Here is a 12054-nt window from a genome sequence, read left to right as displayed (position 1 = left end):
AGTGTGTAGAGTGCTCCAAGCCACTAGGTTCCTTTGTACCAGGCTATTCTGGGGTGGCCACTGCTATTCGCACCTCTCTCGAGGAATCTGGCCTGGTCCATGACATCCCACAGGCCTATAAATCAGGGGAGTTGCTGACTCCTCTGGACCATCTGAGTATCCAGTCCTGTTTCCAATTCCTAACCCGACAGCAGCCAGTGCACTGGGACCTGGGAGTGCTGTAGTGTTACCTGAGGCTGCAACTCTCAGGATGCATCCCCTCACCCCAGAGATGCCCCCAAAACACTCTCTTCAAGTCTAAATGCCTGCCATTCAGCTGCAAATCAAATGCTCTGAAGCACACACAAGGGACCCATCCAGCGGGCCTTGGCGCCCCTGCTCGCTGAGCCCGCCTGGGGAGACTTTCTTCAAGCCGGTGGGAGCCCCAGGGTGTAAAGATGGTGTCAGACCTGAGCCTCTGACACAGATCGGCTGGCATAAGAAGCTGTGATAAAACTAAATGATCTGACACTTTCTTCTTCATCCTCTTTTCTTTTCCTTTCACAAACAGAACAGGCTGCAAATGTGACCTACTTTCTCTTTCTTTGTGATTATGCAGAACTCACAAAGCTTTTCCTTGAGCCTGACTAATATTTTCAGTGACATGCTTTTCATCTTTCGGGAAAGGAGAGCCCGCCTCGGCCTGCCAGAGCACATGAGTCTTGGTGAAATGACCGACAAGGGCACGGGAGGTACAAAGACTCCGCTGTGGGACTCATGAGAGACTTTCACTGAGCACAAGAAAAAAAAAAAAAACAACAACAATGAAAGAAAAAGCCAGGTCTGGTCCCTGGAAAGGCATTTGCACTCTGTGTGAAAGTTTTCATCAACAGGAATCACGATGTTATTGATGAGCAAAGTGCCTCCCAAGGTCCTCAGCGCAGCCCAGTCCTGGGACCGCAGGCTCCGGGCGGCCTGGAATCTTGCCCGACTCCAAACCCACTCAGGTACATCCAAACTCTGCATTTTTGCATTAAAAATTAATTGCCTTCTTCCAACTCTTCAGTGAATCAGCACACAACAGGGTCTTTTTTACGTATCAGGAGGAACGATTTAGAGATAAAAACCAAGCACCCAGCGAGGGTGGAAACCTGGCTCTATTATTCAAAATTAAGTTGATATTGACTTCTCCCCGCTCTTTTTACCTTGGAGGCTCTGCACTTTTTCATGTCTAATCTGCTGTCCGTTTCTAAGAGTGAAATTCCAAACTACAACTTATAGTTGGTAAACATTTGCTTGGTGACTTTTGAAATGTTGCTGCTGGCCCAACCTCTGGCCCTAGGGTTCTCATCCAAAGCTTCCCTTTCATCCTCAGTGAGGTGAGAAAGTCCGCTCAACACTTACCCAATACAATGTCCAAAACAGAAACAGACTTGCAGCTAGGACCCAACTGTGTTTGCTTCTAACCAGGTTAGTGCAGCTTCAAGCCACATCCAGGCTGTCTGCTCAACACTGACTCAGACATGAGCCGGACTCACGGGGTCCGGAAAGTCACTGTGCCAGAGTATGGAGCACCAGCTGCACGGCCTTCAGCAATGTGAGGGCTGGGTCGGCTCCTGAGTATCACCTCCCGTAATTCCATCTCCACTACTGCTAAATAGTCCTCATTCATTCATTCATTCATTCATTCATTCATTCAGAAAGTAGTTACCAAGCACCTCTGAGGCAGCACTGTGCTCAGGCAACACAAAGGTGAACAAAACGGCCACTGTCCCACCTTTCAGGAATGTGTGAGAGCCTCTGCCTCTCCCTTCCCCTTACATGTGCCCATGTGATTCCCTCTGGCCCCCCATCCTGGTCCCTGCTCAGCACCATGTGTATTTCTCAGTGCAGTTGTGACATTTAGCAGCAAAAACTGGAGGAGAGCTGCTCAGTGGCATCAATTTATCCTCCTTCCTGTTTAAGTTCTGATTACACTCCTAGTTCTACCCACTGAAGCCTCGTCTATCTCTTGCTAGTTTCAGCATCTGGAATCCCGCTCTGTCTCGCACCCGGGCAGGGATGAGCTGCAAGCTGCCAGCCAGCCCGCCACTGAGTTCCACCAGCCTTTGGAGACTCTGGTGCCAGCTGTTTGTCTGCACCACAGCGTGCTGTTGCTGGTCCCCCTGGATATGAAACCTCACCTGGTGGACAGAGACCTAACTCCAGGTCCAGTTCCATGCAGGTGGCACCACCCATCCTCCTGCCATTGGCTGGCCCGGCCTCTGGATGCAATGACAACTCTGGAAGGAAGCGCTGACCTCACAGGTGAAAAGGTAGACTAGCCAGGAAGAAGGTGTTCCAAAGAGTGGATCTAGTTGTTCCCAATTTATTACTCCGCCTTCAGGTATGCTACCAAAAACTATTTGGCAAAGAATCTCTCTCCTCAAAACTGGACAAAGTGAAAATGGCTAAACAACAGTTGGCATAAGGGACCTGGATAAATCCTCTCAGGAAGAATGGATCAAGAGCAAACAGGAGACAAGCCAGGAGCCATGTCCTCAGGATCGAAGGAGAAGGACCCTGAACTAGCAGTCAGGACTACACTGCCCTCCCACACGGCCCTACACTGATTGGCCGAGAGTGAGGTCACCGGCAACTTCTCACTCTCTGAGCCTCGTTTCCTCAGTGTTAAAACAGCAGGTGATATAAGGCTATCTGAAACCTTTATTTTATTTTATTTCATTGGGGGGGGGGGCACTTTTCATATATTTTTATTGATTTCAGAGAGGAAGGGAGAGGGAAAAATAGAAACATCAATGATGAGAGAGAATCATCGGTCAGCTGCCTCCTGCATTCCCCACACTGGGGATGGAGCCCACAAGCTGGGCATATGGCCTGACCAGGAATCGAACCATGAACCTCCAGGTTCATAGGTTATACTCAACCACTGAGCCACGCTGGCTGGGCTGAAATTTTAAATAGTCCTCCTCTTACTTCAAGCTAGCAGATGGATTTTTAAAATAAAACATTGTCAAAATGGGTCAATTTCTTGAAAAAAAAAAAAAAAAACCCAACAAACAAAAACAAAGCACCCCACCCCCAGCACGCAGAAGAGAAATGAATACACAATACTGAGTCATCTAGTGTGAAAAGCCAACTGAGACAGACAAGGCCTTTGACCAGAAGAGCAGGCACTGAGCAGCCACGGTTTTCTACCATAGACGCCTTCGAGAGCCACCCTCCGGAAAAGGGCTTCCCTGATCACATATGTGAAAATCGCTGTCCACGGCACACTCTTCTTAAAGTCATCATCCCTACTGCCGTCTCTCATGAGTCCCGGATCACTGAAACCTGTTTAAGCTTAACCCAGAGCTGTTAAAACTCATCTGACCAAGGAATGAGTTTTTTATATTTATTTATTATCATCTTTCAGATGTAGATATACGAGTTTCACATTACAGGATATAGTACTATAAAATAAAGTTCGGGCTTTAAAAACAACAACAACAAGATAAAGAAAGTGCCCAGCAAAACCCAAGCGGGCATAATCTTAATTTACCCATTCGACTCTTGAGCAACAGCTCATGGCTGGCTATATATTCAAAGTCACAGCCCACTAGGCCTTCTCTTTCTTACTCACTGACCCTTGGTCACTGCAAAGATACGGTCCAGCTGGGCAAAGTGGTGACCTCAGTCTTGGCCAGCCACTTCTTATGGGGCCTCAGGACACACAGCACGCTGTCAGCAAACCAGCCAGCACAGAATTAAATCACGGTGATGTCTTCCTGCCTGGGGACGCGCCTCTGCCTGCACGGAGACTGCTGGGGACAGCTAATTGCCTCTCAGCTCAGGCTGCACAGCTTTCTCACATCCGCCACTCCCCAGGGTCAGATTTTCTCGAGCTGCATTTTTCAGAGAATAGGGGGGAGGAAGGGGAAAAGAGAGACAGCAGCGGTGGGCAGGAAATTGCTCTTTATCTTCATTATAACTTAAATCACCATCTTCAAAATCCTTCACTTAAAACAATAAAAAGTCCTTTCCCAATTTTCGGTTTAGGGTGTAAGGATGAAGGCTGAAACTCTAAATTAGGGGGGGGGGGGGGGGGTTGTTTGGGAGTGAGAAGAGCAGAGTGGCTTCCTCTCTGGGCTGACACTCTGGTCCTCGTCAGCAGAAGTGTTGAAGGAGTGGACAGCAGGTCCCCGCCCTGGACTTCTGTCACTCGTCTCCCTAATGCCCCTCTCCCTAGAATTCCACGGCCAGACCATCCTCCTTTCAGTGAGGTCTCTGCTGCACCTATTACACGTTGGTGTATATTTTACTATCAGTGGGATGTCTCCTTTCCTATAAGTCCAAATTCTCTGAAGACGGACTGCATGCAGTTGGCTATTTCCAACTTGTAGTCAGTCCCATGACAGTTTCAATGGGCTGGTCTCGAGTTACTGGCTTGCAGGAACCTCTTAACTGGATTTCTCACAAAGGACTCCGTCCGCGTACAGTTGTTGAGCCGATGTCCCCGTGGGGACAGGAAGGTCAGAGGCTTCCTAGTCCACCATCACTGACATTACTCCCTCTTGGTCTCCTCAAAGTTCCCATGTTCCTACTTTCAAATTACACTTAAGAGCACACACATGTCATTAACATTCATATGAAGAATTGGCCAGTGGTTGGTTCCCTCTTGGTTCTCTCCCTCCAGGCCAGCTCCTGAACAGCATTCTCTCTGTGGAAAGGGGGTGGTGAGTTTATTTCTTTTTGGTCTGCTCTAATCAAGAAACTGAATAGTGTAAGGGCAGAGCTCCGTGACTGAAGTGGATGGCATGCAGCATGCTGGGGACTGGCCTGGAAGGCTGGGGACTGCTTTCCTTGGGATGTAGGTCAGCCTGATGGCTGGTGGCAGGGCCAGAGGATGGCTGCAGCGCCTGGCATGGGGGGCTCCATGGGGAGGAGCAAGGTCACACTGATGCGGGCAGGGTTCACCCTGACACTAAGAGTTACTGAGGGCTCTTCTCAGAGCCTCTCAACTTCCGAGAACACAGATAAAGACGTCTCAGTCCCTGCCCTCACAGACCACTAACTCTTATTCAAACGAAAAACACATTTCTGATTTCTCATAACTCCTTAAGTGCTTTAAGAAACCACATTCTTAATTATCCACTCTACTGAGCTCCACCTTGATTTTAAGTCAAATTATTCCCAGTTTGCTCGTTGCTGAGGGGAAGTGTGTGGTAGAGGGATAAGGGCCAGCAGGGGGAGGAGGCCTGAAAAATGCCTATAAATGTCAGGCCAAGTTTAAACAGTTGAGGAGAACACCCCAGGTGGGAAGGACACAAGAGACAGCAGACTGCATTATCTCTCAAGTTCAGGACTCCCTCCCCAATCCTGATATTATTTACTGCTTCCATCTAATGAGCTTTGATTTGTGGCCAATGACGGCACACAGCCAGCTGCATTCAGCAACCACATGACACGTGGCTTCCACGGAAGTTGATACACAACTGTGAACTAGTTCAAGTGTTGAACAGTCACACCACAGGGAGGGAAAAGCCGGCATCAGATGGAGTGACTGTGCAGAAGGCGGATCCCCTGTAAGTGTGGAGGTTGTGAATTATAAGTGCAGAGTCATGAATTAAGCTTGAGTAACTGAACTTCATGAAGCTTGCTCTCCTATCAGTCCAACTACCATCATGGTAGTTGTCAGACCAGCATCACAGAGATCTGGGTCTTGAAGACAGTTGAAGGTTGACCCACTGGGGGCAGCCCCTGGTCCTCGAAGAAGCATGTGGCTGTGAAACTCTTACAACAAGAATCAGTCTTGGTCAAACAAACGTTGGTGAAAATGTGGAGAAAATGGAACTCTCTTACATTGCTGGGGGTCATGTAAAATAGTCCATGGCAGTTCCTCAAGAAGTTAAACACAGAGTTATCATATGACCCAGCAATTCCACTCATAGGTATATATCCCAAAGAATGGAAAACAGGTGTGTAAAGAGAATTTGCACACAAATGTTCCTAGCAGCACTGTTCACAACAGCCAAAAGGTAGAAACAATACAAATGCCCATCAACTGATGAATGAATGAACAAAATGCAGAATATCCATACAGTGGAATATTACTCAACCACGAAAAGGAATGACATACGGATACATGGTACAACATGGATGACACTTAAGATGAAAATGCTAAGTAAAAGTAGCCAGTTATAAAAAGCCATATATTGCATGATTCCTCTGATATGAAATATTCAGAATACGCAAATCCATTGAGACAAAGAGCAAATTATTAGTGCCAGGGGTTGGAAAGAAAGGGAACCGGGAGGAACTTCAAAGGTATGGGTTTCCTTTTGGGATGATGAAAAAGTTCTGGAATTAGATAGTGGCGATGGTTGCATTACACTGTCAATGTACTTAATGCCACCGGATTATATTTTAAAATGACGAATTTTATGCTTCATGTATCTTCTGCACACAAGAGAATTAGTCTTGCTCAATTATGTGCCTGCCTTACCCCCAGCACCCTGCCTTGTCCATATGCCTGCTGGTACTGACTTCTAACTTTGGCCCATGGCCTGGGCTTCTTGGACTCTATCTGCCAGGTCTCGCTATTATGTCAGTGATTTCCAAGTGCCAGATCCCCAGTCTGGCCCTGACACTCATATTAGGGCCTTCAGATCACCTCTTACCCCAACATACAATCAAGAGAATGTGGTCATCACTTCAGTATGACATTGCTGCTAAATCACTCTGGTCTTTAAAATATATATGTCAGTACGGTCTATTCTATTATTTTGCTCATGACTTTAAAAATTAAAAATCATCGACTCCCATGACAGATATCCAGCAGCTTGTCTGATATCAGTTGGCCAGGGTGCCTCAACACAACTGCCCAGACCTCTCAGTTAACTGTTGGTACCATGAAAAATTACGATGAGTTAACTAATTTCATCCACCTCCAGAAAGTACAAAAGTGCATATTCAGCCAGAATGCATGAATTGATAGACCACTGATATTTAAGTGGGATTTTTCCTGTAACATTGAACTGATTGGCCTGAGATTGGTCAGCAAAAAGACATGGTCTTCAAGGGATCATGTACATAGAATCCCATCAGATGCCTGTTTGCAATCCAGACGCCCAGGCTCCCAGACATTCTGATTCACAAAGTTTCCATAAGGTCTCTTTGGCTCATATACTTAATCCTTTCATGTCTGCTTCATAGTCTCCACCTTGTGCACAAACTCAGCCTTCCTGCTTTCCCAGAGCTATAGACACCAGCATCCCTCTACTGCCCCTAGTGGAGATAGAATGCCAGAAAGTATCAGGGGCAGTTTTGAGCCCCTAGCTCTCGTTTTTTTCTCTGAGACCTCTCATGCAAACTTCAACATAGCATTTCCAAGTACCTTTAGGACATCTCCAGTGGGAGACTCCGCTGTATCTTCCAACCTAACATATCTAGGAACCACACCGAACTTTGGACGTTTAGGCCTGGCTCCTCCCCCTTTTTCCACTGGACTTTCTATTGCTCTATAAATCATACTCATTCCATTCTTTGACATCCACCTCTAGTCCCACTTTCTCCCAAATGTCTTCATGATAACCCTAGGCACGTCCAATTTCTCTCTTATTTCAGCTATTCATAGCGCTTACTGTTGGCATCATACTCCTTGACTGCCAATCACATACTGCCTGTGTTGCTCCTGATCATCCCTCCAGGCCTGTCTCATGGAAACTCCTAAAGTTATTTCACAGGAACTGTGTTTGGTTCACTATTGTTCAGGCCTAGCATGTTGTCTAAACACTACCTAAGAATTGCAGTGAGTTCACATTAGATGCTCAGTACAAATATTTTTTAATGCAATTGTGCCTGAGGTTCAACATAAGAGCCACTACCCCAGTGGCCACTTTCTCCAGTAAGGGCAACCCTCCTCTACTTCTGGTCTGCTTCCTTAAAAAGATGACATAATGGCCAAGAAACACCCTCCCCATCCCTCCTCCACCTCCCTCACCTAGAGCAGGGTGCCCTCAAGCCTCTCCCAGGGGATGCTTTGCAAATGCAGAGCCCTAAGGTTGGAAGATGCCATAAACCATATCTCTTTTGGGATTTCATGCCACGTATACTCACTTTTGGTCATTTTTAGGCATGGGAATAAACAACAAAGACAGAGTCCCTGCCCTCAGCAAACATAGCCTATGAACGCACCCGAGAAGTCCCTCAGTAGAGATTTCAGGTTTAACTGTCTTTTCACAAACTATACTCTCCCTCCCGCCCTTTTTAAAAGCACCTAACAGTCATACGGGCCACAGGTTGGGCATCAGGAGAGGGCCAGCACATCAGGCTACTCCCAACTGTTGGGTGAGGAATAAAGAGCTGATCTTTTTATTTCCCACTAGAAAGCCCCACGCCCCCCTGAAGCCTCCTGGATGAACCCAGGATGTGTGCACTACCAGCTTTTCAACGCATCCTTTCTAAAACACATGAGTAGGGTGGTCCCAGTACACATCGATCCTGCAGCAGCTAGTTCAGGCTGTTCCCTCCCAGGCACCCAGAAATAACAGCAGTGAGTAAGAAAGTGGGGAGTGGGTGGGCCCCGACAAAGGGAGGTGGGGGCCATGATTAGAAGAGCTGGCGTGGGGGCTCGCCCATCTTGGGTTGTAAGAGTCTTACTAATGGGGTGAGAACTGGGGCAGAGCTAACAGCAGAAAGGGTGAGAAGCTGCTGAAACACTGACATGGAGGAGGAGGAGGAGGAGGAGGAGGAAGGAGTGGGGTACATAGGCAGGCAGGACCAGAACACACTGTAACTAGGGAACACGCGGGAGGGAGAGGTGGGAGGCTGCTGGGGAAGAGCAGAATTCTTTCTCTGATACTTGATGACTCTACCATTTTGCTTTTAAGGCAGGGACCACACACTTACCATACTTTGGGAAGAAATGGGTAGATTCAGAAATGGACACATTTATCCTCCTGGGGGTGCCTTTTCTGCCCTTCTGCCTCTACAGAGAGAAGATGAAGGAGATGGTTAAGATGGGGAGGGGCGGGAGGAAGGAAGACCCTCAACTTAAAGATGACGTGATTATGGGCTTGTACCAAGTAGCCCTGTCCTGGGCACTCCCATCGCCCTCCCATAATGTCCCCGTTCCCCTGTCGGCCCTCCCCAACTCAGGAGTGGTACAACCACACTGATGCCGTGCCCAGGTGTGCCCTCTCCTCCGTGGTTCCTCTCCAGGCTCCCTGTGTCTGCCCAGCTCTGGGACATCCCCTCACTCAGCACCGTCCTGTGCTGAAGGGCTGCCCAACCCTAACCACTTCTACTGGGAAAAGGTTAAGGTGTTGCGCTTCCCAGCGGTGGCCAGGTGTGGTTTAAGGCAGGTAGCCTTCCAAGGTGCTCGAACTGATTAAACAAAATTTGTTGAGCCCTGCTAAGTGGCAGAGAAGATATAAAATAGTTGGGCATTGTCCCATGTACAGAGAGGTGGCCAGTTTGATTCCCAGTTAGGGCATATGCCCGGATTGCAGGCTTGATCCCGCTGTAGGGGCCTGCAGGAGGCAGCTGATTGATGTTCCACTCTCACATAGATGTTTCTCCCTCTTTCTCCCTCTCCCTTCCTTTCTCTCTAAAATCAATCAATCATAATAAGATCTTAAGAAAAAAGAAAAGAAAAAAAGAAGTTGAGGCCCAGGCCCTTGAAAAGTTTAGAATGCAGTGTGATCGAGAGCAGGAGGGGACACCCCCTGGGAGAGGCGCCTGAGAACCTAGAGGGCTCCTGGACAGAGCTGCCAGCAGACTGGCGGACAAGATGCACAAGACAGATGAGCCCCCCGCCGGGCAGTCACTGCTGTGGGCAGAGGGACCAGACATGTGGAATGAATTAGGGAGACAGACAGGAGCTGGAATTAACAGAGCAATAAAAACAAGAGCTAATTCCCCCTCAGAAGCCAGAGCACTTTATAGGGCGCAAGGCTGGCTGACAGGCCCCGCTGATCCCCCACCCTGTGTGGGGCCTGCGGAACACAGCCCAGCACAGCTGGCAGCTCAGCAGGAAAGAAAGGGACTGAGAGCTGATGCCGCCGGTGGGGAATGGCTGCCTGGACATGACTCTCACTGCGGTGTCCTGGCTTGGGCTGAACCCGCAACAAAACCACCTTGACCACTCGCTTTTACTTGGAGACTTTTCCTTGAGACTGTGCAGTGTCAACAATCCGCCAGCAAGCTGTCATAGCCCCTGGGAGCTGCCATTAATATATTCTTAATACCCTATAACCTGCTGGTGCTTGTTGACTCTGATTTGACACAAAATAAAATTCTAAAATATATACAGTGGTGTTTTTATTTGTTCCTTCATGTTTGCTTAATTCACTGGATTATTCATTGCACTAAGGGTTCTTCCAAGTCCTGCCTCAGGGGACATTGTGTCTTTGACTTGGCCACCCGGCATGGCCACGCTCCTCCATCCTAGCCACAGCAGGGACTGCCAGGACTCAAGTTCACGAGGGGGTGGAGGCGTGGTGCTCTCACCCTGGTCTTTGGATCTTGAGGGAGAATATGTAGATGGAGAGCAGTTTAGCAGGATCCCTCCAGGGGGCAGCACTGAGAGACAGAGTAGCAGGATGAAGGCCCTGGATGCTGACTGGGTGCAGTGTCTCCCAGACTTTCCCTGCTAGTGACCGGGGCTGTCGTCCTCCCATCCACCTTGACTCTCCCTTCCTCAGTTCCCCGTTGGCTCTGTGGAGTGCCCAACATCCTTCCAATAAATTATCTTTCTGCTTCAAACATGCAGAGAAACTGTGTTACTCCACCCAGTAGTATTGTATACCCACGGCTGACCCAGCCATAGCCCTGCAGTGGCGACAGGACTCCGTGTGGGCTTTGAGGGAATGGCTGGTCAGCACTGTGTGAGGTCTTCCCAAGCACCTCTCCCCCTTACTTTTATTTGATAATCTACCAAATAGGCAATAATAATGATAATACTGGTCGATGGGTGCTGGGATGTATGAGGACAGAACTGGAAACGGTCCTTGCCCGCAGAGAGCGGCCGGCCAGCCTTTGGCTCTGTCTCAAGAGTGTATACTGGCCGTCAGAAAAATCCAGAGGTTTTCTCAACCCCACCTTCACTCCAGGCTCCCTGTCAAGACCACACCAATGGGAAGCATGCGGCCACGACCTTGAGCTCGGCACAGACGCCTCCCCCAGTCCCCTTCTCTCACCGCTGTCCCTGCCTTCCTCCATCAGAACCAACCTTGTCCCTGCCCCACACCTGGTGAGTCCCGGGCTCACCTGGAGGTCTAAATCACAGCCATTAACATGTGAGTAGCCAGCAATGTAACAGTCAAGATTTTTGAAGAAATTTGAAGGCCATAGTCTTCTGTCGTCAAACTTAGACCCCAACATTTTGACCCTAATTCTCAGAACTGGAGTCGATGTGGGCAGTTGTTTCTGACCACGTCTAACTCTAGCGCAGTAATACGCGGCCTCTCTGCTGTAGCCTCCACGACTCATTCTCCTCCCCTCCCTCCCTGCACTGCCACACCCTCTGTCTTCACCAGCTGCTAACACTGACCACATAGAAACTGCTAGTCCATTGCCCCGAGAGATTGGGAGATTGCGGAAAGGCGGCTCGGTTTCCCTCTCCACTGAATCTATCCTTCCTGTTATGTTCAGTCCTTTTTAAGAATGTGTACTTTGAGCATCAGCCTATGAACCAGGAAGTCATAGTTCAATTCCCTGTCAGGGCACATGCCCGGGTTGCGGGCTCAATTGATCTCCAGGGTGGGTCGTGCAGAAGGCAGCTGATCAATGGTTCTCTTTCATCATTGATGTTTCTCTCTCTCTCTCTCCTTTCCTTTCTGAAATCAAATGTATATTTTTAAAAGTGGGGGGGGGGGGGGAGAATGTTTACTTTGAGAGAACAAAGCCTGTTAACTTCTGTTGTTTATCGCCCCCTGAGAAATATATAGCACACCACCTAAAGATGGGAAGGTGATCCCCCAAGTGTCCTAAGGAAGGTGATCTAGATAGCCAAAGCCTACCGATACACGGGCTTGGAGCCTGCTGGAGCAGAGTGCTCGCGGCAGGGGAGAGGGAAGCAAGAATTCAGCTCTC

General features: G+C 48.6%; 1 protein-coding gene across 7 annotated transcripts in view; it reads right to left on the bottom strand.

Moving 5' to 3' along the window:
* Positions 1-12054, bottom strand: part of PDZD2 (PDZ domain containing 2) — a 319250-nt gene that overhangs the window by 224366 nt on the left and 82830 nt on the right. For 6 of the 7 annotated variants that reach the window (XR_004967532.1, XR_004967531.1, XM_036309067.1 and 3 more), the window contains exon 2: positions 8869-8947. The exons of the other annotated variant lie outside the window; for it this stretch is intronic. The gene's annotated coding sequence lies outside the window, so the exon portion shown is untranslated. The remainder of the gene's footprint in view (positions 1-8868; positions 8948-12054) is intronic. 7 annotated transcript variants of the gene reach the window in all.

Source organism: Myotis myotis, unplaced genomic scaffold (assembly GCF_014108235.1).
Source record: "Myotis myotis isolate mMyoMyo1 unplaced genomic scaffold, mMyoMyo1.p scaffold_m19_p_5, whole genome shotgun sequence".
Lineage (NCBI taxonomy): Eukaryota > Metazoa > Chordata > Mammalia > Chiroptera > Vespertilionidae > Myotis > Myotis myotis.
This window is presented reverse-complemented; position numbering and strand designations above follow the sequence as displayed.